This window comes from Dendrobates tinctorius, unplaced genomic scaffold (genome assembly GCF_039654945.1).
Source record: "Dendrobates tinctorius isolate UK_male_01 unplaced genomic scaffold, ASM3965494v1 ptg000251l, whole genome shotgun sequence".
NCBI lineage: Eukaryota > Metazoa > Chordata > Amphibia > Anura > Dendrobatidae > Dendrobates > Dendrobates tinctorius.
Genome location: NW_027361918.1, coordinates 13,947,501 through 13,973,350, shown reverse-complemented (window position 1 = coordinate 13,973,350; position 25,850 = coordinate 13,947,501). Strand labels below are relative to the sequence as shown.

The window sequence follows — 25,850 nt, the reverse complement described above, 5'->3', positions numbered from 1 at the left end:
TTTCTAATGCTCTAGTGTATAATGGGCCCTGTAAATGCTGCTCCAGTGTCTGATGTCCACCTTTGGAATGTTCCAGTGTATGGTGGGCCCCATCTATCATTCTCCAGAGTATAGTGCTCCCCAAAAATTGCTGTCCCAACATTGAAAACAATCAAATAAGTCTCCTCGCTAGGGAATCCCTGTACTTGTCTGGACAGGTGCTGTAGCTTGCTTAACAGCTCGCCAGCCGTTCTCACGCCCAGTATGGATTGCACGTGATTGCACAAAGGTTAGAAAGGGTACCGTATCCCTGGATAACATGTATGGATAGCGTACACATTCAAAATATATGTCTATACAGCATGAGGCAGGCTCAGACGGTGTTAGGCCCAGTATGGATTGCACGTCATTGCACAAAGGTTAGAAAGGGTACCGTATCCCCGGATAACATGTATGGATAGCGTACACATTCAAAATATATGTCTATACAGCATGAGACAGGCTCAGACGGTGTTAGGCCCAGTATGGATTGCACGTCATTGCACAAAGGTTAGAAAGGGTACCGTATCCCCGGATAACATGTATGGATAGCGTACACATTCAAAATATATGTCTATAGAGCATGAGGCAGGCTCAGACGGTGTTAGGCCCAGTATGGATTGCACGTCATTGCACAAAGGTTAGAAAGGGTACCGTATCCCTTGATAACATGTATGGATAGCGTACACATTCAAAATATATGTCTATACAGCATGAGGCAGGCTCAGACGGTGTTAGGTCCAGTATGGATTGCACGTCATTGCACAAAGGTTAGAAAGGGTACCGTATCCCCGGATAACATGTATGGATAGCGTACACATTCAAAATATATGTCTATACAGCATGAGGCAGGCTCAGACGGTGTTAGGCCCAGTATGGATTGCACGTCATTGCACAAAGGTTAGAAAGGGTACCGTATCCCCGGATAACATGTATGGATAGCGTACACATTCAAAATATATGTCTATACAGCATGAGGCAGGCTCAGACGTTGTTAGGCCCAGTATGGATTGCACGTCATTGCACAAAGGTTAGAAAGGGTACCGTATCCCCGGATAACATGTATGGATAGCGTACACATTCAAAATATATGTCTATACAGCATGAGGCAGGCTCAGACGGTGTTAGGCCCAGTATGGATTGCACGTCATTGCACAAAGGTTAGAAAGGGTACCGTATCCCTGGATAACATGTATGGATAGCATACACATTCAAAATATATGTCTCAGGAGGCAGGCTCAGACGGTGTCAGGCACAGTATGGATTTGACGGCCCAGATTACACAGCGGAGGAGCAGGGAGAGGTAAAGATTGCAAATGCTGTGGCCCTGCCCAAGCAAGGGGGGCCCACTCTTGGGCGTCGGTACTGGCACTGGGCCCCTCATAGTACAGCGGTGTGTCTGACGGCGGGTGTGCACCACCACCGTCAGAGACACTTGATTGCACTATGAGGGACCCTGTGCCAGTGCCCGCGCCCAAGAGTCGGCCTACCCACCTGTCCAGGGCAACGGCACTCGCACGGTGTCGTACGCTAGGTGGTTACCCCGGCCATGGGGGGGGAGGCAGCACAGTTAGGGAGTTTTAGAAAGTGGCATATGTTGATGTTGGACATTCAGCTGATGCAAAAGGCGAAATAGGTGAAGTACCAGGAAGAGGTGGACCAAAGCAAGCCATTTTTCTGTCACCCTATGTGTCATCAGGGGAAGGTGGGACAAAATCCTTGGAAACCCATGCGTGGTTCATTTTAATGAAGGTTAGATCATCCACATTTTGGGTTGACAGACGGGTCTTTTTTTCTGTCAGGATTGATCCAGCTGCACTGAAGACTCTTTCCGATAGCACACTTGCAGCTGGGCAAGCGAGCTCCTGTAAGGCATATTGAGCCAATACAGGCCAGGTGTCCAGTTTAGCGGCCCAATAGTCAAAGGGGAATGACCTGTGTGGGAGAACATCAATATGGGAGGAAAAGTAGTTTGTAACCATAGTTGACAACTGCTGTCTCCTGTCACTTTCCATCGATGCAGTATTACCAGTTGTGTGAGCGGTATTTGAAAAATCAGTCCACAACATTGTCATGAAACCCCTGTCTCCAACGCCACTTCTGCTGTGTGCACCACGAGCACCTCTGCCAAGCTGCCCCCAGCCCGTACGGCTCATGTGAGAACCATCACCGCTGCTGTGTGCTGGGAATGCCTCAAGCAACCGATTTACCAGAGTTGCTTGTTTATTAGCCAATATTAGGTCAAGGTTCTCCTGTGGCATGATGTTTTGTAATTTGCCTTTATAGCATGGATCCAGGATGCTGGCCAACCAGTAGTCGTCATCGTTCATCATTTTGGCAATGCGGGGGTCCCTTTTTAGGATCCGCAAGGCATAATCTGACATGTGGGCCAATGTTCCCGGTGTCAATGATGCACTGCGAGTGCTGGGTGGAGGAGCACTTTCTGGCAAATCCACATCCCTCCAGTCACGCACAAACCCTGTACCAGACCTTGCCACGCCAACATTTTCACTTGCCCCACGAGATGCATCCTCCTCCCCTAAGTAATCATCCCCATCATCCTCCTCCTCCTCCTCCTCCTCTTCTTCCTCCACCTCGTCCAGGAGAGGTCCCTGAGCAGACAATGGCTGAATGTCATCAAGGATTCCCTCCTCCTCTTCCTCCTCATCAACATTGGCTGCAGACGCCTGCTCCTTAAGGTGCGTCAAAGTTTGCATGAGCAGACGTATAAGTGGGATGCTCATGCTTAGGATGGCGTCGTCTGCGCTTACCAGCCATGTGCATTCCTCAAAACACTGAAGGACTTTACAAAGGTCTTTCAGCTTCGACCACTGCACGCCTGTCAACTCCATGTCTGCTCTCAAAGTGCCTGGCCGTGTATCCTTCCACAAATGCATTATGGCCTGCCTCTGCTCGCACAGCCGCTCCACCATGTGCAGGGTGGAGTTCCACCTTGTTGCAATGTCGATAATGAGGCGGTGGTTGGGAAGGTGGAGCAATCGCTGCAGCTTCTGCATGCGAACGGAGTGTACAGGCGACCGGCGGATGTGCGCGCACAGTCTTCGCACCTTCTGGAGCAGGGCTGTTAACTCCGGATAATTTTTGAGGAAGCACTGCACCACCAGGTTCAAGGTGTGAGCCAAGCAAGGTATGTGGCTGAGTTTTGAAAGGGCTATGGCTGCCACAAAATTACGGCCGTTATCACTAACTACCTTGCCTGCCTCAAGATGTACACTGCCCAGCCATGATTCAGTTTGTCGCTTCAAGTACTCGGCCAGCACCTCGGCGGTGTGTCTGTCGCCCAAACACATCATCTGCAACACAGCCTGCTGATGCTTTCCACTAGCTGCTCGATAGGGGGACACATCGTGTGCAACAGTGGCAGCTGCAGATGGAGTGCTCGTACGACTGCGCTCTGTGGACGAGCTTTCGCTTCTGGAGGAGGAGGAGGAGGAGGAGGGTCGAACGCCTACAGCCAACTGTTTCCTATACCGTGGGCTAGGCAGCACTGTCCCACCACCGCTGTCCCCTGTGGACCCTGCATCCACCACATTAACCCAGTGCGCAGTGATGGACACGTAACGGCCCTGGCCATGCCGACTGGACCATGCATCAGTTGTGAGGTGCACCTTTCCGCTCACTGACTGCTTGAGTGCATGGACAATGCGGTCTTTCACATGATGGTGGAGGGCTGGGATGGCTTTGCGAGAGAAGAAGTGGCGACTGGGTAGGTCATAGCGTGGTACTGCATAGGCCATGAGTTCGCGGAAAGCTGTGCTTTCCACCAACCAAAAGGGCATCATCTCAAACGAGATTAGTTTGGCAATGTGGGCGTTCAAACCCAGTGTACGCGGATGAGAGACTGAGTACTTTCTTGACCTACTCATAGTGTCTGGGAGGGTGAGCTGGACTTGAGAGCTGCATATGATGGAAGTAGCGGTGGACAGGGCGGACTGAGAGAGGGTTGATGATGGTGATGGAGTTGGTGTTCTTTCTGATGGCCTAGAATCAGTCTTTCGTTGATATAACAGTGGGATTCCCTGACTGCTGTGGCCTTGCAACGACACCTCAACATTTGCTGCTGTGCTAACCGGTTGGCTTACAGTGGGGGAAACAATGTAGCATTGCTGACTACCTTCGTTGTGATCAGTTGCACATGTGGCACTTGAGGTTTGGTGTTGTGTCCACGCTTGCAAGTGCATGCTGGTTAAATGTCTAAGCATGCAACTGGTATTCAAATTTTTCAGATTTTTCCCTCGGCTAAAGGTCTTTGCGCACTTCTTACAGATAACCTTGGCCTGATCATGAGGATTTTGTTCAAAAAAGTGCCACACTGCACTCTTCCTACTTTGGCAGACATTTTGCGGCCTAGCACGCTGTGATCTTTTGACCCTCCGGACAAGCTGTCCAGCAACTCTTTTGATGTTTGGAACCTGTCTTTGGAGTGCTCCGGGCCTGCCAGATAACAGCTGTTGCGATGTCGATGTCTGCTGTGGATGCTCCTCATCTGAGCTATTGGAAGCAGCACCCTCTTCCCCCAATGGATGCCAATCTGGGTCAACAACTGGGTCATCCATCGCCTCCTCTTCTATGTCATGTGCACCTTTCTCTGTGTCACCGTGTATGGTGGTATAGTGTGCGGGAAGGGGCACCTGAGTCTCATCAGGGTCAAAATCTGGCTCTGTACACTGCGAGGACAATGTAGTGCTCTGAGAGAATGTACCAGCAGAATCATCCATCAGCGGCTGTGCATCAGTGCACTCCATGTCAGATTCATCTTGGCCTGGGTAATTCACCATTTGACTTGATAATCCAGGCATGGTATTTGAAAACAGCTCCATGGAGTAATCAGTAGTATGGCCTGCTTCATCCTTCAATCTTGGTTGGGGTGGAGGACACAAGGAAAGGTGTGGTTCATGAACATGAGCCTCCAATGACGACTCAGTGCTTTTACTTTTTACAACTGAAGAAGAGGAGGCGATAGAGCTGGAGGCTGAGTCAGCAATGTAAGACAAAACTTTTTCCTGATGCTCTGCCTTTAAAAGCGGTTTGCCAACTCCTAGAAAACTAAGCGTTCGAGGCCTTATGTAGCCAGACGATGACGCAGGGGCAGCACCTCCTGCATTCAGTCCTATTTTGCTCTTGACACTACCATCAGATCCACCACCAACACAATCATTACCAGCTGCTAACCCCCGCCCAATTCCACAGCCTCTTCCACCAGCCTTCCTCATTTTTGGTAGAAATGTAGACAAAATCCATCAAACTATATAGTAATAAGAAAAAAGAGGAAAAAGGTGTCTATAGGACAGGGGAGATTTAGAATTTCTGCACACACTTGTGGACAGTGGACACTTTTGGATTGTGTGAGGCCCACTGATATCTGAGCGCTATGTGACACGCTCGATGGCACAGCTGCCTGTGACCAAAGTGACGAGAGGATCATGGAGATTTTGAATCTCTGCGTACACTTTTGGACACTGGACACTTGTGGATTGTGTGAGGCCCACTGATATCTGAGCGCTATGTGACATGCTCGATGGCACAGCTGCCTGTGACCAAAGTGACGAGAGGATAATGGAGATTTTGAATCTCTGCGTACACTTTTGGACACTGTACAATTGTGGATTGTGTGAGGCCCACTGATATCTGAGCGCTATGTGACACGCTCGATGGCACAGCTGCCTGTGACCAAAGTGACGAGAGGATAATGGAGATTTTGAATCTCTGCGTACACTTTTGGACACTGGACACTTGTAGATTGTGTGAGGCCCACTGATATCTGAGCGCTATGTGACACGCTCGATGGCACAGCTGCCTGTGACCAAAGTCACGAGAGGATAATGGAGATTTTGAATCTCTGCGTACACTTTTGGACACTGGACACTTGTGGATTGTGTGAGGCCCACTGATATCTGAGCGCTATGTGACACGCTCGATGGCACAGCTGCCTGTGACCAAAGTGACGAGAGGATAATGGAGATTTTGAATCTCTGCGTACACTTTTGGACACTGGACACTTGTGGATTGTGTGAGGCCCACTGATATCTGAGCGCTATGTGACACGCTCGATGGCACAGCTGCCTGTGACCAAAGTGACGAGAGGATAATGGAGATTTTGAATCTCTGCGTACACTTTTGGACACTGGACACTTGTGGATTGTGTGAGGCCCACTGATATCTGAGCGCTATGTGACACACTCGATGGCACAGCTGCCTGTGACCAAAGTGACGAGAGGATAATGGAGATTTTGAATCTCTGCGCACACTTTTGGACACTGGACACTTGTAGATTGTGTGAGGCCCACTGATATCTGAGCGCTATGTGACACGCTCGATGGCACAGCTGCCTGTGACCAAAGTGACGAGAGGATAATGGAGATTTTGAATCTCTGCGTACACTTTTGGACACTGGACACTTGTAGATTGTGTGACGCCCACTGATATCTGAGCGCTATGTGACACGCTCGATGGCACAGCTGCCTGTGACCAAAGTGACGAGAGGATAATGGAGATTTTGAATCTCTGCGTACACTTTTGTACACTGGACACTTGTGGATTGTGTGAGGCCCACTGATATCTGAGCGCTATGTGACACGCTCGATGGCACAGCTGCCTGTGACCAAAGTGACGAGAGGATAATGGAGATTTTGAATCTCTGCGTACACTTTTGGACACTGGACACTTGTAGATTGTGTGAGGCCCACTGATATCTGAGCGCTATGTGACACGCTCGATGGCACAGCTGCCTGTGACCAAAGTGACGAGAGGATAATGGAGATTTTGAATCTCTGCGTACACTTTTGGACACTGGACACTTGTGGATTGTGTGAGGCCCACTGATATCTGAGCGCTATGTGACACGCTCGATGGCACAGCTGCCTGTGACCAAAGTGACTAGAGGATAATGGAGATTTTGAATCTTTGCGTACACTTTTGGACCCTGGACACTTGTGGATTGTGTGAGGCCCACTGATATCTGAGCGCTATGTGACACGCTCGATGGCACAGCTGCCTGTGACCAAAGTGACGAGAGGATAATGGAGATTTTGAATCTCTGCGCACACTTTTGGACACTGGACACTTGTGGATTGTGTGAGGCCCACTGATATCTGAGCGCTATGTGACACGCTCGATGGCACAGCTGCCTGTGACCAAAGTGACGAGAGGATAATGGAGATTTTGAATCTCTGCGCACACTTTTGGACACTGGACACTTGTGGATTGTGTGAGGCCCACTGATATCTGAGCGCTATGTGACACGCTCGATGGCACAGCTGCCTGTGACCAAAGTGACGAGAGGATAATGGAGATTTTGAATCTCTGCGCACACTTTTGGACACTGGACACTTGTGGATTGTGTGAGGCCCACTGATATCTGAGCGCTATGTGACAGGCTCGATGGCACAGCTGCCTGTGACCAAAGTGACGAGAGGATAATGGAGATTTTGAATCTCTGCGCACACTTTTGGACACTGGACACTTGTGGATTGTGTGAGGCCCACTGATATCTGAGCGCTATGTGACACGCTCGATGGCACAGCTGCCTGTGACCAAAGTGACGAGAGGATAATGGAGATTTTGAATCTCTGCGTACACTTTTGGACACTGGACACTTGTGGATTGTGTGAGGCCCACTGATATCTGAGCGCTATGTGACACGCTCGATGGCACAGCTGCCTGTGACCAAAGTGACGAGAGGATAATGGAGATTTTGAATCTCTGCGTACACTTTTGGACACTGGACACTTGTGGATTGTGTGAGGCCCACTGATATCTGAGCGCTATGTGACACGCTCGATGGCACAGCTGCCTGTGACCAAAGTGACGAGAGGATAATGGAGATTTTGAATCTCTGCGTACACTTTTGGACACTGGACACTTGTAGATTGTGTGAGGCCCACTGATATCTGAGCGCTATGTGACAGGCTCGATGGCACAGCTGCCTGTGACCAAAGTGACGAGAGGATAATGGAGATTTTGAATCTCTGCGCACACTTTTGGACACTGGACACTTGTGGATTGTGTGAGGCCCACTGATATCTGAGCGCTATGTGACACGCTCGATGGCACAGCTGCCTGTGACCAAAGTGACGAGAGGATAATGGAGATTTTGAATCTCTGCGCACACTTTTGGACACTGGACACTTGTGGATTGTGTGAGGCCCACTGATATCTGAGCGCTATGTGACACGCTCGATGGCACAGCTGCCTGTGACCAAAGTGACGAGAGGATAATGGAGATTTTGAATCTCTGCGTACAATTTTGGACACTGGACACTTGTGGATTGTGTGAGGCCCACTGATATCTGAGCGCTATGTGACACGCTCGATGGCACAGCTGTGACAAAAGTGACAAGAGGATAATGGAGATTGGATTGCTTTTAATAAAGCAGTTTGCAGAGCAGTGGGTAAACAGCAATGCCAGTGTGTCAGGAAGCCTTAAAAGGCAGCCCAACAACCAACACCACTGATACACCACAATATAGCCTCCCCTTGCACTGCACACACAGTGACTTGTGTGTTGTGCAGGCCAAATCGCTAGCAGCAGAAGCAGTTTTTTTGTCTTCTTCCCTGCCTAACGCTCTCCCTACAGAATCAAAAGGCAAAAAACACACAAATATAACTAAAAAGTAAAAAATATACTGCAAATAATGCACAAAGGTAATGATAATAATAAGGGTATTTAGTAAACATAATTTTGATCAAAATAATGTACAAGCCATCCCGCCACGTCACGGCAACCCTTGTGGGACAGTCCCTACTCTAGTATTTAAAACCTTTTCACTTGCCAAGTGGCGTGAATGTGAATAAGGGTCGAGCGACTGAACCACTAGTAACAGCTTAGGCCAGACTGGATGGCTTTCCCAGCTCAGAAAGAGGGTGGTCACACCCATATATGCACTGAATGCACAATGAAATGAATAAAAAACAAATCTGAACTGAGAAAAGTAAGTTAATGTGTATGCACAATGTAAGTGCATATTAACACATGACCATTAACCAGAGAAAACAAAGAGCAAAAAACACGCAAATATAACTAAAAAGTAAAAAATATACTGCAAATAATGCACAAAGGTAATGATAATAATAAGGGTATTTAGTAAACATAATTTTGATCAAAATAATGTACAAGCCATCCTGCCACGTCACGGCAACCCTTGTGGGACAGTCCCTACTCTAGTATTTAAAACCTTTTCACTTGCCAAGTGGCGTGAATGTGAATAAGGGTCGAGCGACTGAACCACTAGTAACAGCTTAGGCCAGACTGGATGGCTTTCCCAGCTCAGAAAGAGGGCGGTCACACCCATATATGCACTGAATGCACAATGAAATGAATAAAAAACAAATCTGAACTGAGAAAAGTAAGTTAATGTGTATGCACAATGTAAGTGCATATTAACACATGACCATTAACCAGAGAAAACAAAAAGCAAAAAACACACAAATATAACTAAAAAGTAAAAAATATACTGCAAATAATGCACAAAGGTAATGATAATAATAAGGGTATTTAGTAAACATAATTTTGATCAAAATAATGTACAAGCCATCCCGCCACGTCACGGCGACCCTTGTGGTTTTTTTTTTTTTTTGTTTGTTTTTTATTTTTTTTATTTTTTTTTTTATCCCTACAGAATCAGCAGCAACCTCTCCCTATACTAAGATCGGCAGAAGTAAGATGGCGGTCGGCGTGCACGCCCTTTTATACCCCCTGTGACGCCAACCAAAGCAAGCCAATCACTTGCATGCCCTTCTGAAAGATGGTGGCGACCCGTGCCTAGGTCATCACGTTGCCCACATTGTCCGTGGATCCTGATTGGCTGAAAAAGAGCACAAAACAAACTTTTGAAACTCGACTTTGGCGCGTAAGTCGCCGACCTCGTGGCCGACCTCATCCTAGGGTCGGGTTTCGTTTCATGAAACCCGACTTTTGAATTTTTTCGACCCGTTTCGCTCAACTCTAGTTATCACGTTCGCCTAACACGCGAAAGGTCCCCAGATCGAAACTGGGCAGAAACACGCTGTTACCCTTTGGTATCCAAGCTTTTGACTTTCAGTTCTTGATCTCGATTGCTTGTTGTCACCACAGTAAGCACTTGCATCCGGTTTCTGTAGTGTAGCGGTTATCACGTTCGCCTCACACGCGAAAGGTCCCCAGTTCGAAACTGGGCAGAAACACAGCTTTTTCTCTTGGAAAACGATCTTTTTGACTTTCAGTGCTTGTTCTTTATTGCTTGCCATGACCACAGCATTTTTTGTTTGTTTGAATCGGTTGGTTTCTGTAGTGTAGCGGTTATCACGTTCGCTTTACACGCGAAAGGACGTCAGTAAGAAACTGGGCAGAAACACAGCGTTCCTCTTGCAAACTAGCGTTTTTGACAATGAGTGCTTGATCTTTAATGCTTGCCATGACCACAGTAAACGCTCTTGTCTGGTTACTGTAGTGTAGTGATTGTCCTGTTTGCCATCCTCCTGAAAGTTCCCTGTTTTGATCCCGGGCAGAAACATGTGGCTTTTCTTTATTTTGATCACAAACGTATATTGTTGGCTTAATTAGCCTTAGTTAGCATATTCTATTGCTGGTTTAATGAGCATTACTTTTACCAATGTGATTATTTCTTCCCGTTTTTGGTTTTGGCAAGCATGTGTGTTTTTGACAGTGTCTAAGTGTTCCTAATTCAAGTAACACCTGATAGGATCAAGGTGCGAAAGCAGGCATCTAGGTGCTTTTTCTTTTTGGCTTTTGGACAAAGGCATGAGAATGTTTTGTGGAGCATGGTTTTGTTTCCCTGTTTGTTCTTTTTCTCCAATAGCCTGACAAATGAAAGGTTCCTGTGTTGCAAAATGCACTTTGTCCTGTCTTCAGACATAGAGGAAGACCTCTTGACTTTGGCTGGCTGTTTTTTTCTTTTTCAAGTTCATTTCAGCATGTTTAAACATCTTTATCTTTGCATGGAGTTTCTGAAGTGTAGTGGTTGTCACGTTCACCTCACACGCGAACGGTCCCCAGTTCGAAACTGGATAGAAGCATGACATTAGGCGTTGACATTAAAGCTTTTGATGTTGAGTCTTTGTTCTCGATGGCTCGTCATGACCACAGTAACCTTCCGCAGCCGGTTTCTGTAGTGTAGTGGTTATCACGTTCGCCTAACACGCGAAAGGTCCCCAGTTCGAAACTGGGCAGAACCACGCTGTTCCCCTTTGGTATCCAAGCTTTTGACTTTCAGTTCTTGATCTCGATTGCTTGTTGTCACCACAGTAAGCGCTTGCATCCGGTTTCTGTAGTGTAGAGGTTATCACTTTTGCCTCACACGCGAATGGTCCCCAGTTCGAAACTTGGCAGAAACACAGCTTTTTCTCTTGGAAAACGATCTTTTTGACTTTCAGTGCTTGTTCTTTATTGCTTGCCATGACCACAGCATTTTTTGTTTGTTTGAATCGGTTGGTTTCTGTAGTGTAGCGGTTATCACGTTCGCTTTACATGCGAAAGGTCCTCAGTTTGAAACTGGGCAGAATCACAGCGTTCCTCTTGCAAACTAGCGCTTTTGACAATGAGTGCTTGATCTTTAATGCTTGCCATGACCACAGTAAACGCTCTTGTCTGGTTACTGTAGTGTAGTGATTGTCCTGTTTGCCATCCTCCTGAAAGTTCCCTGTTTTGATCCCGGGCAGAAACATGTGGCTTTTCTTTATTTTGATCACAAACGTATATTGTTGGCTTAATTAGCCTTAGTTAGCATATTCTATTGCTGGTTTATTGAGCATTACTTTTACCAATGTGATTATTTCTACCCGTTTTTGCTTTTGGCAAGCATGTGTGTTTTTGACAGTGTCTAAGTATTCCTAATTCAAGTAACACCTGATAGGATCAAGGTGCGAAAGCAGGCATCTAGGTGCTTTTTCTTTTTGGCTTTTGGACAAAGGCATGAGAATGTTTTGTGGAGCATGGTTTTGTTTCCCTGTTTGTTCTTTTTTTCCAATAGCCTGACAAATAAAAGGTTCCTGTGTTGCAAAATGCACTTTGTCCTGTCTTCAGACATATAGGAAGACCTCTTGACTTTGGCTGGCTGTTTTTTTCTTTTTCAAGTTCATTTCAGCATGTTTAAACATCTTTAGCTTTGCATGGAGTTTCTGAAGTGTAGTGGTTGTCACGTTCACCTCACACGCGAACGGTCACCAGTTCGAATCTGGATAGGAGCTTGACATTAAATCTTTTGACGTTGAGTCTTTGTTCTCGATGGCTCGTCATGACCACAGTAACCTTGCGCAGCCGGTTTCTGTAGTGTAGTGGTTATCACGTTCGCCTAACACGCGAAAGGTCCCCAGTTCGAAACTGGGCAGAAACACGCTGTTACCCTTTGGTATCCAAGCTTTTGACTTTCAGTTCTTGATCTCGATTGCTTGTTGTCACCACAGTAAGCGCTTGCATCTGGTTGCTGTAGTGTAGCGGTTATCACGTTCGCCTCACACGCAAAAGGTCCCCAGTTCGAAACTGGGCAGAAACACAGCTTTTTCTCTTGCAAAACGATCTTTTTGACTTTCAGTGCTTGTTCTTTATTGCTTGCCAAGACCACAACATCTTTTGTTTGTTTGAATCGGTTGGTTTCTGTAGTGTAGCGGTTATCACGTTTGCTTTACACGCGAAAGGTCCTCAGTAAGAAACTGGGCAGAAACTCAACGTTCCTCTTGCAAACTAGTGCTTTTGACAATGAGTTCTTGATCTTTAATGCTTGCCATGACCACAGTAAACGCTCTTGTCTGGTTACTGTAGTGTAGTGATTGTCCTGTTTGCCATCCTCCTGAAAGTTCCCTGTTTTGATCCCGGGCAGAAACATGTGGCTTTTCTTTATTTTGATCACAAACGTATATTGTTGGCTTAATTAGCCTTAGTTAGCATATTCTATTGCTGGTTTAATGAGCATTACTTTTACCAATGTGATTATTTCTACCCGTTTTTGCTTTTGGCAAGCAAGTGTGTTTTTGACAGTGTCTATGTGTTCCTAATTCAAGTAACACCTGATAGGATCAAGGTGCGAAAGCAGGCATCTAGGTGCTTTTTCTTTTTGGCTTTTGGACAAAGGCATGAGATTGTTTTGTGGAGCATGGTTTTGTTTCCCTGTTTGTTCTTTTTCTCCAATAGCCTGACAAATGAAAGGTTCCTGTGTTGCAAAATGCACTTTGTCCTGTCTTCAGACATAGAGGAAGACCTCTTGACTTTGGCTGGCTGTTTTTTTCTTTTTCAAATTCATTTCAGCATGTTTAAACATATTTAGCTTTGCATGGAGTTTCTGAAGTGTAGTAGTTGTCATGTTCACCTCACACGCGAACGGTCCCCAGTTCTAAACTGGATAGAAGCATGACATTAGGCGTTGATATTAAAGCTTTTGACGTTGAGTCTTTGTTCTCGATGGCTCGTCATGACCACAGTAACCTTCCGCAGCCGGTTTCTGCAGTGTAGTGGTTATCACGTTCGCCTAACACGCGAAAGGTCTCTAGTTCGAAACTGGGCGGAAACACGCTGGTACCCTTTGGTATCCAAGCTTTTGACTTTCAGTTCTTGATCTCGATTGCTTGTTGTCACCACAGTAAGCACTTGCATCTGGTTTCTGTAGTGTAGCGGTTATCACATTTGCCTCACACGCGAAAGGTCCCCAGTTTGAAACTGGGCAGAAACACAGCTTTTCTCTTGCAAACTAGCGCTTTTGACAATGAGTGCTTGATCTTTAATGCTTGCCATGACCGCAGTAAACGCTCTTGTCTGGTTACTGTAGTGTAGTGATTGTCCTGTTTGCCATCCTCCTGAAAGTTCCCTGTTTTGATCCCGGGCAGAAACATGTGGCTTTTCTTTATTTTGATCACAAACGTATATTGTTGGCTTAATTAGCCTTAGTTAGCATATTCTATTGCTGGTTTAATGAGCATTACTTTTACCAATGTGATTATTTCTACCCGTTTTTGCTTTTGGCAAGCATGTGTGTTTTTGACAGTGTCTAAGTGTTCCTAATTCAAGTAACACCTGATAGGATCAAGGTGCGAAAGCAGGCATCTAGGTGCTTTTTCTTTTTGGCTTTTGGACAAAGGCATGAGAATGTTTTGTGGAGCATGGTTTTGTTTCCCTGTTTGTTCTTTTTCTCCAATAGCCTGACAAATGAAAGGTTCCTGTGTTGCAAAATGCACTTTGTCCTGTCTTCAGACATAGAGGAAGACCTCTTGACTTTGGCTGGCTGTTTTTTTCTTTTTCAAGTTCATTTCAGCATGTTTAAACATCTTTAGCTTTGCATGGAGTTTCTGAAGTGTAGTGGTTGTCACGTTCACCTCACACGCGAACGTTCCCCAGTTCGAAACTGCATAGAAGCATGACATTAGGCGTTGATATTAAAGCTTTTGATGTTGAGTCTTTGTTCTCGATGGCTTGTCATGACCACAGTAACCTTCCTCAGCCGGTTTTTGTAGTGTAGTGGTTATCACGCGAAGGGTCCCCAGTTCGAAACTGGGCAGAAACACGCTGTTACCCTTTGGTATCCAAGCTTTTGACTTTCAGTTCTTGATCTCGATTGCTTGTTGTCACCACAGTAATCACTTGCATCCGGTTTCTGTAGTGTAGCGGTTATCACGTTCGCCTCACACGCGAAAAGTCCCCAGTTCGAAACTGGGCAGAAACACCGCTTTTTCTCTTGGAAAACGAGCTTTTTGACTTTCAGTGCTTGTTCTTTATTGCTTGCCATAACCACAGCATTTTTTGTTTGGTTGAATAGGTTGGTTTCTGTAGTGTAGCGGTTATCATGTTCGCTTTACACGCGAAAGGTCCTCAGTTCGAAACTGGGCAGAAACACTGCGTTCCTCTTGCAAACTAGAGCTTTTGACAATGAGTGCTTGATCTTTAATGCTTGTCATGACCACAGTAAACGCTCTTGTCTGGTTACTGTAGTGTAGTGATTGTCCTGTTTGTCATCCTCCTGAAAGTTCCCTGTTTTGATCCCGGGCAGAAACATGTGGCTTTTCTTTATTTTGATCACAAATGTATATTGTTGGCTTAATTAGCCTTAGTTAGCATATCCTATTGCTGGTTTAATGAGCATTACTTTTACCAATGTGATTATTTCTACCCGTTTTTGCTTTTGGCAAGCATGTGTGTTTTTGACAGTGTCTAAGTGTTCCTAATTCAAGTAACACCTGATAGGATCAAGGTGCGAAAGCAGGCATCTAGGTGCTTTTTCTTTTTGGCTTTTGGACAAAGGCATGAGAATGTTTTGTGGAGCATGGTTTTGTTTCCCTGTTTGTTCTTTTTCTCCAATAGCCTGACAAATGAAAGGTTCCTGTGTTGCAAAATGCACTTTGTCCTGTCTTCAGACATAGAGGAAGACCTCTTGACTTTGGCTGGCTGTTTTTTTCTTTTTCAAGTTCATTTCAGCATGTTTAAACATCTTTAGCTTTGCATGGAGTTTCTGAAGCGTAGTGGTTGTCACGTTCACCTCACACGCTAACGGTCCCCAGTTCGAAACTGCATAGAAGCATGACATTAGGCGTTGCCATTAAAGCTTTTGATGTTGAGTCTTTGTTCTCGATGGCTCATCATGACCACAGTAACCTTCCACAGCCGGTTTCTGTAGTGTAGTGGTTATCACGTACACCTAACACGCGAAGGGTCCCCAGTTCGAAACTGGGCAGAAACACGCTGTTACCCTTTGGTATCCAAGCTTTTGACTTTCAGTTCTTGATCTCGATTGCTTGTTGTCACCACAGTAATGACTTGCATCCGGTTTCTGTAGTGTAGCGGTTATCACGTTCGCCTCACACACGAAAGGGCCCCAGTTCGAAACTGGGCAGAAACACAGCTTTTTCTCTTGGAAAACGATCTTTTTGACTTTCAGTGCTTGTTCTTTATTGCTTGCCATGACCACAGCATTTTTTGTTTTTTTAAAATCAGTTGGTTTCTGTAGTGTAGCGGTTATCACGTTCGTTTTACACGCGAAAGGTCCTCAGTTCGAAACTGGGCAGAAACACAGCGTTTCTCTTGCAAACTTGCGCTTTTGACAATGAGTGCTTGATCTTTAATCCTTGCCATGACCACAGTAAATGCTCTTGTCTGTTTACTGTAGTGTAGTGATTGTCCTGTTTGCCATCCTCCTGAAAGTTCCCTGTTTTGATCCCGGGCAGAAACATGTGGCTTTTCTTTATTTTGATCACAAACGTATATTGTTGGCTTAATTAGCATTAGTTAGCATATTCTATTGCTGGTTTAATGAGCATTACTTTTACCAATGTGATTATTTCTACCCGTTTTTGCTTTTGGCAAGCATGTGTGTTTTTGACAGTGTCTAAGTGTTCCTAATTCAAGTAACACCTGATAGGATCAAGGTGCGAAAGCAGGCATCTAGGTGCTTTTTCTTTTTGGCTTTTGGACAAAGGCATGAGAATGTTTTGTGGAGCATGGTTTTGTTTCCCTGTTTGTTCTTTTTCTCCAATATCCTGACAAATAAAAGGTTCCTGTGTTTCAAAATGCACTTTGTCCTGTCTTCAGACATAGAGGAAGACCTCTTGACTTTGGCTGGCTGTTTTTTTCTTTTTCAAGTTCATTTCAGCATGTTTAAACATCTTTATCTTTGCATGGAGTTTCTGAAGTGTAGTGGTTGTCACTAGAGTTGAGCGACTTTTGGTTTTTTAGGGTCGCGTTTCGTTTCGTGAAACCCGACTTTTCCATAAGTCGGGTCGAGCAAGATCGTCCGATAATAGGGAAAAGTCGGGGTCGTCCCGACACACGAATCCCAATGTAAGTCAATGGGGAATAAAAGTCGGCAGTGAGAGGAGGACAGGAAACACACCTACAGTGCCCATTTGAATGCCAAAAGCATCAATTCTTCTTACTTAAGCTTGTCAACCTTAATTAACTTCATAATACAAGTTACGCACTGAAAAATGGGGGTTATTTGGCTAAATTTGTGGGGGGGGAGGGCTGACTGCAGGTTTTCATGTGCCCTGGGCGAAAGAGCGCCCCTTTAACACATACCACAACTCATCATGCTCCGATACGGCAGAGAAATAGCGGTATAGTACAATGAAAAATACCTCACTTTTTACATCTCATGACGAGGCCCATCTATTTCTCCATACAAAATCATTGGTCCCATATAATGTTTGAAACAGTATATGATGAGCTCCACATAATGCTACAGTATATGTTGGTCCCCATGGATGAAGCTCCACTGTCTTATGGGCCCAAATAATGCTCCAAACATAATGGGCCCCATTTCTAATGCTCTAGTGTATAATGGGCCCTGTAAATGCTGCTCCAGTGTCTGATGTCCACCTTTGGAATGTTCCAGTGTATGGTGGGCCCCATCTATCATTCTCCAGAGTATAGTGCGCCCCAAAAATTGCTGTCCCAACATAGAAAACAATCAAATAAGTCTCCTCGCTAGGGAATCCCTGTACTTGTCTGGACAGGTGCTGTAGCTTGCTTAACAGCTCGCCAGCCGTTCTCACGCCCAGTATGGATTGCACGTGATTGCACAAAGGTTAGAAAGGGTACCGTATCCCTGGATAACATGTATGGATAGCGTACACATTCAAAATATATGTCTATACAGCATGAGGCAGGCTCAGACGGTGTTAGGGCCAGTATGGATTGCACGTCATTGCACAAAGGTTAGAAGGGGTACCGTATCCCCGGATAACATGTATGGATAGCGTACACATTCAAAATATATGTCTATACAGCATGAGGCAGGCTCAGACGGTGTTAGGCCCAGTATGGATTGCACATCATTGCACAAAGGTTAGAAGGGGTACCGTATCCCCGGATAACATGTATGGATAGCGTACACATTCAAAATATATAGAAAAAAGAGGGGGAGAAGCCAGCGCTGCTTGTGGTCAGAACGTAATACATAAAGTGTGAAAACACACATTGGTTTCTATCTGTATTCAAAAATGAGACATTTAGCAAAAAATTGATCAATTGTTTGAGCTACCCCGCCACGTCAAGGCAGTCTCGTATGGGGAGTCCTACTCTACGTTTTTTATGTTCGCTGTGCCATTGCGGCCTCCTAAATGTATAAAAGCAAGACCTCATTACATGCACACTGTACCTCAAGCATTTCAAAATCGTTCCTATGGCACCAGAGGACAAGCGCAGATAAAGGTTAGCCAGGTCCATGCAGACATTTCAGGTCCAACCTCCACACTGCCTGACCAGCACCACAGATAAAGGACGATCCAGGCCCAGATACAGGTGCGTAATCAAATAAAGCCTAGGGCAGGGCAGGGCCGCTGTTAATGTGAACAGCAGCCTAGATCAATCACTAAGAAAACAGAAAGAATAGCGTACATGACCCAGCGCGCACGGCTACAGTGGTGGTCAGCCACAAAACCAATATCAAGAAAAAAGAGGGGGAGAAGCCAGCGCTGCTTGTGGTCAGAACGTAATACATAAAGTGTGAAAACACACATTGGTTTCTATCTGTATTCAAAAATGAGACATTTAGCAAAAAATTGATCAATTGTTTGAGCTACCCCGCCACGTCAAGGCAGTCTCGTATGGGGAGTCCTACTCTACGTTTTTTATGTTCGCTGTGCCATTGCGGCCTCCTAAATGTATAAAAGCAAGACCTCATTACATGCACACTGTACCTCAAGCATTTCAAAATCGTTCCTATGGCACCAGAGGACAAGCGCAGATAAAGGTTAGCCAGGTCCATGCAGACATTTCAGGTCCAACCTCCACACTGCCTGACCTGCACCACAGATAAAGGACGATCCAGGCCCAGATACAGGTGCGTAATCAAATAAAGCCTAGGGCAGGGCAGGGCCGCTGTTAATGTGAACAGCAGCCTAGATCAATCACTAAGAAAACAGAAAGAATAGCGTACATGACCCAGCGCGCACGGCTACAGTGGTGGTCAGCCACAAAACCAATATCAAGAAAAAAGAGGGGGAGAAGCCAGCGCTGCTTGTGGTCAGAACGTAATACATAAAGTGTGAAAACACACATTGGTTTCTATCTGTATTCAAAAATGAGACATTTAGCAAAAAATTGATCAATTGTTTGAGCTACCCCGCCACGTCAAGGCAGTCTCGTATGGGGAGTCCTACTCTACGTTTTTTATGTTCGCTGTGCCATTGCGGCCTCCTAAATGTATAAAAGCAAGACCTCATTACATGCACACTGTACCTCAAGCATTTCAAAATCGTTCCTATGGCACCAGAGGACAAGCGCAGATAAAGGTTAGCCAGGTCCATGCAGACATTTCAGGTCCAACCTCCACACTGCCTGACCAGCACCACAGATAAAGGACGATCCAGGCCCAGATACAGGTGCGTAATCAAATAAAGCCTAGGGCAGGGCAGGGCCGCTGTTAATGTGAACAGCAGCCTAGATCAATCACTAAGAAAACAGAAAGAATAGCGTACATGACCCAGCGCGCACGGCTACAGTGGTGGTCAGCCACAAAACCAATATCAAGAAAAAAGAGGGGGAGAAGCCAGCGCTGCTTGTGGTCAGAACGTAATACATAAAGTGTGAAAAATCCCCGGATAACATGTATGGATAGCGTACACATTGAAAATATATGTCTATACAGCATAAGGCAGGCTCAGACCGTGTTAGGCCCAGTATGGATTGCACGTCATTGCACAAAGGTTAGAAGGGGTACCGTATCCCCGGATAACATGTATGGATAGCGTACACATTCAAAATATATGTCTATACAGCATGAGGCAGGCTCAGACGGTGTTAGGCCCAGTATGGATTGCACGTGATTGCACAAAGGTTAGAAAGGGTACCTTATCCCCGGATAACATGTATGGATAGCGTACACATTCAAAATATATGTCTATACAGCATGAGGCAGGCTCAGACGGTGTTAGGCCCAGTATGGATTGCACGTCATTGCACAAAGGTTAGAAGGGGTACCTTATCCCCGGATAACATGTATGGATAGCGTACACATTCAAAATATATGTCTATACAGCATGAGGCAGGCTCAGACGGTGTTAGGCCCAGTATGGATTGCACGTCATTGGACAAAGGTTAGAAAGGGTACCGTATCCCTGGATAACATGTATGGATAGCGTACACATTCAAAATATATGTCTCAGGAGGCAGGCTCAGACGGTGTCAGGCACAGTATGGATTTGACGGCCCAGATTACACAGCGGAGGAGCAGGGAGAGGTAAAGATTGCAAATGCTGGGGCCCTTGCCAAGCAAGGGGGGCCCACTCGTGGGCGTCGGTACTGGCACTGGGCCCCTCATAGTACAGCGGTGTGTCTGACGGCGGGTGTGCACCACCACCGTCAGAGACACTTGATTGCACTATGAGGGACCCTGTGCCAGTGCCCGCGCCCAAGAGTCGGCCTACCCACCTGTCCAGGGCAACGGCACTCGCACGGTGTCGTGCGCTAGGTGGTGACCCCGGCCATGGGGGGGAGGCAGCACAGTTAGGGAGTTTTAGAAAGTGGCATATGTTGATGTTGGACATTCAACTGATGCAAAAGGCGAAATAGGTGAAGTACCAGGAAGAGGTGGACCAAAGCAAGCCATTTTTCTGTCACCCTATGTGTCATCAGGGGAATGTGGGACAAAATCCTTGGAAACCCATGCGTGGTTCATGTTAATGCAGGCTAGATCATCCACATTTTGGGTTGACAGACGGGTCCTTTTTTCTGTCAGGATTGATCCAGCTGCACTGAAGACTCTTTCCGATAGCACACTTGCAGCTGGGCAAGCGAGCTCCTGTAAGGCATATTGTGCCAATTCAGGCCAGGTGTCCAGTTTAGCGGCCCAATAGTCAAAGGGGAATGACCTGTGTGGGAGAACATCGATATGGTAGGAAAAGTAGTTTGTAACCATAGTTGACAACTGCTGTCTCCTGTCACTTTCCATCGATGCAGTATTACCAGTTGTGTGAGCGGTATTTGAAAAATCAGTCCACAACATTGTGATGAAACCCCTGTCTCCAACGCCACTTCTGCTGTGTGCACCACGAACACCTCTGCCAAGCTGCCCCCGGCCCGTACGGCTCGTGTGAGAACCATCACCGCTGCTGTGTGCAGGGAATGCCTCAAGCAACCGATTTACCAGAGTTGCTTGTTTATTAGCCAATATTAGGTCAAGGTTCTCCTGTGGCATGATGTTTTGTAATTTGCCTTTATAGCGTGGATCCAGGATGCTGGCCAACCAGTAGTCGTCATCGTTCATCATTTTGGCTATGCGGGGGTCCCTTTTTAGGATCCGCAAGGCATAATCTGACATGTGGGCCAATGTTCCCGGTGTCAATGATGCACTGCGAGTGCTGGGTGGAGGAGCACTTTCTGGCAAATCCACATCCCTCCAGTCACGCACAAACCCTGTACCAGACCTTGCCACGCCAACATTTTCACTTGCCCCACGAGATGCATCCTCCTCCCCTAAGTAATCATCCCCATCATCCTCCTCCTCCTCCTCCTCTTCTTCCTCCACCTCGTCCAGGAGAGGTCCCTGAGCAGACAATGGCTGAATGTCATCAAGGATTCCCTCCTCCTCTTCCTCCTCATCAACATGAGGAGACACAGATTAGATATTAGAAAAAACTTTTTGACAGTTAGAGTGATCAATGAGTGGAACAGGCTGCCACGAGAAGTGGTGAGTTCTCCTCCAATGGAAGTCTTCAAACAGAGGCTGGACAGACATCTGACTGGGATGATTTAGCGAATCCTGCTTTGAGCAGGGGGTTGGACCAGATGGCCCAGGAGGTCCCTTCCAACTCTACGATTCTATGATTCTATGATTCTATGATTCTATGATTGGCTGCAGACGCCTGCTCCTTAAGGTGCGTCAAAGTTTGCATGAGCAGATGCATAAGTGGGATGCTCATGCTTAGGATGGCGTCGTCTGCGCTTACGAGCCGTGTGCATTCCTCAAAACACTGAAGGACTTTACAAAGGTCTTTCAGCTTCAACCACTGCACACCTGTCAACTCCATGTCTGCTCTCAAAGTGCCTGGCCGTGTATCCTCCCACAAATGCATTATGGCCTGCCTCTGCTCGCACAGCCGCTCTACCATGTGCAGGGTGGAGTTCCACCTTGTTGCAATGTCGATAATGAGGCGGTGGTTGGGAAGGTGGAGCAATCGCTGCAGCTTCTGCATACGAACGGAGTGTACAGGCGACCGGCGGATGTGCGCGCACAGTCTTCGCACCTTCTGGAGCAGGGCTGTTAACTCTGGATAATTTTTGAGGAAGCACTGCACCACCAGGTTCAAGGTGTGAGCCAAGCAAGGTATGTGGCTGAGTTTTGAAAGGGCTATGGCTGCCACAAAATTACGGCCGTTATCACTAACTACCTTGTCTGCCTCAAGATGTACACTGCCCAGCCATGACTCAGTTTGTAGCTTCAAGTACTCGGCCAGCACCTCGGCGGTGTGTCTGTCGCCCAAACACATCATCTGCAACACAGCCTGCTGACGCTTTCCACTAGCTGCTCGATAGGGGGACACATCGTGTGCAACAGTGGCAGCTGCAGATGGAGTGCTCGTACGACTGCGCTCTGTGGACGAGCTGTCGATTCTGGAGGAGGAGGAGGAGGAGGGTCGAACGCCTACAGCCAACTGTTTCCTATACCGTGGGCTAGGCAGCACTGTCCCACCACCGCTGTCCCCTGTGGACCCTGCATCCACCACATTAACCCAGTGCGCAGTGATGGACACGTAACGGCCCTGGCCATGCCGACTGGACCATGCATCAGTTGTTAGGTGCACCTTTCCGCTCACTGACTGCTTGAGTGCATGGACAATGCGGTCTTTCACATGATGGTGGAGGGCTGGGATGGCTTTGCGAGAGAAGAAGTGGCGACTGGGTAGGTCATAGAGTGGTACTGCATAGGCCATGAGTTCGCGGACAGCTGTGCTTTCCACCAACCGAAAGGGCATCATCTCAAACGAGATTAGTTTGGCAATGTGGGCGTTCAAACCCAGTGTACGCGGATGAGAGACTGAGTACTTTCTTGACCTACTCATAGTGTCTGGGAGCGTGAGCTGGACTTGAGAGCTGCATATGGTGGAAGTAGCGGTGGACAGGGCGGACTGAGAGAGGGTTGATGATGGTGATGGAGTTGTTGTTCTTTCTGATGGCCTAGAATCAGTCTTTCGTTGATATAACAGTGGGATTCCCTGACTGCTGTGGCCTTGCAACGACACCTCAACATTTGCTGCTGTGCTAACCGGTGGGCTTACAGTGGGGGAAACAATGTAGCGTTGCTGACTACCTTCGTTGTGATCAGTTGCACATGTGGCACTTGAGGTTTGGTGTTGTGTCCATGCTTGCAAGTGCATGCTGTTTAAATGTCTAAGCATGCAACTGGTATTCAAATTTTTCAGATTTTTCCCTCGGCTAAAGGTCTTTGTGCACTTCTTACAGATAACCTTGGCCTGATCATGAGGATTTTGTTCAAAAAACTGCCACACTGCACTCTTCCTTCTTTGGCAGACATTTTGCGGCATAGCACGCTGTGATCTTTTGACCCTCTGGACAAGCTGTCCAGCAACTCTTTTGATGTTTGGAACCTGTCTTTGGAGTGCTCCGGGCCTGCCAGATAACAGCTGTTGCGATGTCGATGTCTGCTGTGGATGCTCCTCATCTGAGCTATTGGAAGCAGCACCCTCTTCCCCCAATGGATGCCAATCTGGGTCAACAACTGGGTCATCCATCACCTCCTCTTCTATGTCATGTGCACCTTTCTCTGTGTCACCGTGTATGGTGGTATAGTGTGCGGGAAGGGGCACCTGAGTCTCATCAGGGTCAAAATCTGGCTCTGTACACTGCGAGGACAATGTAGTGCTCTGAGTGAATGTACCAGCAGAATCATCCATCAGCGGCTGTGCATCAGTGCACTCCATGTCAGATTCATCTTGGCCTGGGTAATTCACCATTTGACTTGATAATCCAGGCATGGTATGTGAAAACAGCTCCATGGAGTAATCAGTAGTATGGCCTGCGTCATCCTTCAATCTTGGTTGGGGTGAAGGACACAAGGAAAGGTGTGGTTCATGAACATGAGCCTCCAATGACGACTCAGTGCTTTTACTTTTTACAACTGAAGAAGAGGAGGCGATAGAGCTGGAGGCTGAGTCAGCAATGTAAGACAAAACTTTTTCCTGATGCTCTGCCTTTAAAAGCGGTTTGCCAACTCCTAGAAAACTAAGCGTTCGAGTCCTTATTTAGCCAGACGATGACACAGGGTCAGCACCTCCTGCATTCGGTCCTATTTTGCTCTTGCCACTACCATCAGATCCACCACCAACACCATCATTACCAGCTGCCAACCCCCGCCCAATTCCACGGCCTCTTCCACCAGCCTTCCTCATTTTTGGTAGAAATGTAGACAAAATCCAACAAACTATATAGTAATGTAAAACAAGGTACAAGGTGTCTATAGGACAGGGGAGTTTTAGAATTTCTGCACACACTTGTGGACAGTGGACACTTGTGGATTGTGTGCGGCCCACTGATATCTGAGCGCTATGTGACACGCTCGATGGCACAGCTGCCTGTGACCAAAGTGACGAGAGGATAATGGAGATTTTGAATCTCTGCGTACACTTTAGGACACTGGACACTTGTGGATTGTGTGCGGCCCACTGATATCTGAGCGCTATGTGACACGCTCGATGGCACAGCTGCCTGTGACCAAAGTGACGAAAGGATAATGGAGATTTTGAATCTCTGCGTACACTTGTGGACAGTGGACACTTGTGGATTGTGTGAGGCCCACTGATATCTGAGCGCTATGTGACACGCTCAATGGCACAGCTGCCTGTGACCAAAATGACGAGAGGATAATGGAGATTTTGAATCTCTGCGTACACTTTTTGACACTGGACACTTGTGGATTGTGTGCGGCCCACTGATATCTGAGCGCTATGTGACACGCTCGATGGCACAGCTGCCTGTGACCAAAGTGACGAGAGGATAATGGAGATTTTGAATCTCTGCGTACACTTGTGGGCAGTGGACACTTGTGGATTGTGTGCGGCCCACTGATATCTGAGTGCTATGTGACACGCTCGATGGCACAGCTGCCTGTGACCAAAGTGACGAGAGGATAATGGAGATTTTGAATCTCTGCGTACACTTGTGGACAGTGGACACTTTTGGATTGTGTGCGGCCCACTGATATCTGAGAGCTATGTGACACGCTCGATGGCACAGCTGCCTGTGACCAAAGTGACGAGGGGATAATGGAGATTTTGAATCTCTGCGTACACTTTTGGACACTGGACACTTGTGGATTGTGTGCAGCCCACTGATATCTGAGCGCTATGTGACACGATCGATGGCACAGCTGCCTGTGACCAAAGTGACGAGAGGATAAGGGAGATTGGATTGCTTTTAAAAAAGCAGTTTGCGGAGCAGTGGGTAAACAGCAATGCCAGCGTGTCAGGAAGCCTTAAAAGGCAGCCCAACAACCAACACCACTGATACACCACAATATAGCCTCCCCTTGCACTGCACACACAGTGACTTGTGTGTTGTGCAGGCCAAATCGCTAGCAGCAGAAGCAGTTTTTTTGTCTTCTTCCCTGCCTAACGCTCTCCCTACAGAATCAGCAGCAACCTCTCCCTATAGTAAGATCGGCAGAAGTAAGATGGCGGTCGGCGTGCACGCCCTTTTATACCCCCTGTGACGCCCACCAAAGCAAGCGAATCACTTGCATGCCCTTCTGAAAGATGGTGGTGACCCGTGCCTATGTCATCACGTTGCCCACAGTGTCCGTGGATCCTGATTGGCTGAAAAAGAGCGCAAAACAAACTTTTGAAACGCGACTTTGGCGCGTAAGTCGCCGACCTCGTGGCCG

General features: G+C 46.9%; 1 long non-coding RNA gene and 7 other non-coding genes across 8 annotated transcripts in view; all 8 read left to right on the top strand.

The window, feature by feature from the left end:
* The window catches only part of LOC141065393 (uncharacterized), a 250,650-nt gene that overhangs the window by 31,306 nt on the left and 193,494 nt on the right, over window positions 1–25,850 (top strand). The window lies entirely within an intron of this gene.
* On the top strand, window positions 10,128–10,200 carry TRNAV-CAC (transfer RNA valine (anticodon CAC)). Its single transcript has one exon. It is a non-coding gene; the product is annotated as a tRNA-Val (tRNA).
* Window positions 11,138–11,211, top strand: TRNAV-AAC (transfer RNA valine (anticodon AAC)). The gene has a single exon. It is a non-coding gene; the product is annotated as a tRNA-Val (tRNA).
* Window positions 12,296–12,368, top strand: TRNAV-AAC (transfer RNA valine (anticodon AAC)). The gene has a single exon. It is a non-coding gene; the product is annotated as a tRNA-Val (tRNA).
* Window positions 14,612–14,684, top strand: TRNAV-CAC (transfer RNA valine (anticodon CAC)). The gene has a single exon. It is a non-coding gene; the product is annotated as a tRNA-Val (tRNA).
* Window positions 14,782–14,854, top strand: TRNAV-UAC (transfer RNA valine (anticodon UAC)). The gene has a single exon. It is a non-coding gene; the product is annotated as a tRNA-Val (tRNA).
* TRNAV-CAC (transfer RNA valine (anticodon CAC)) lies at window positions 15,782–15,854 on the top strand. Its single transcript has one exon. It is a non-coding gene; the product is annotated as a tRNA-Val (tRNA).
* On the top strand, window positions 15,953–16,025 carry TRNAV-UAC (transfer RNA valine (anticodon UAC)). Its single transcript has one exon. It is a non-coding gene; the product is annotated as a tRNA-Val (tRNA).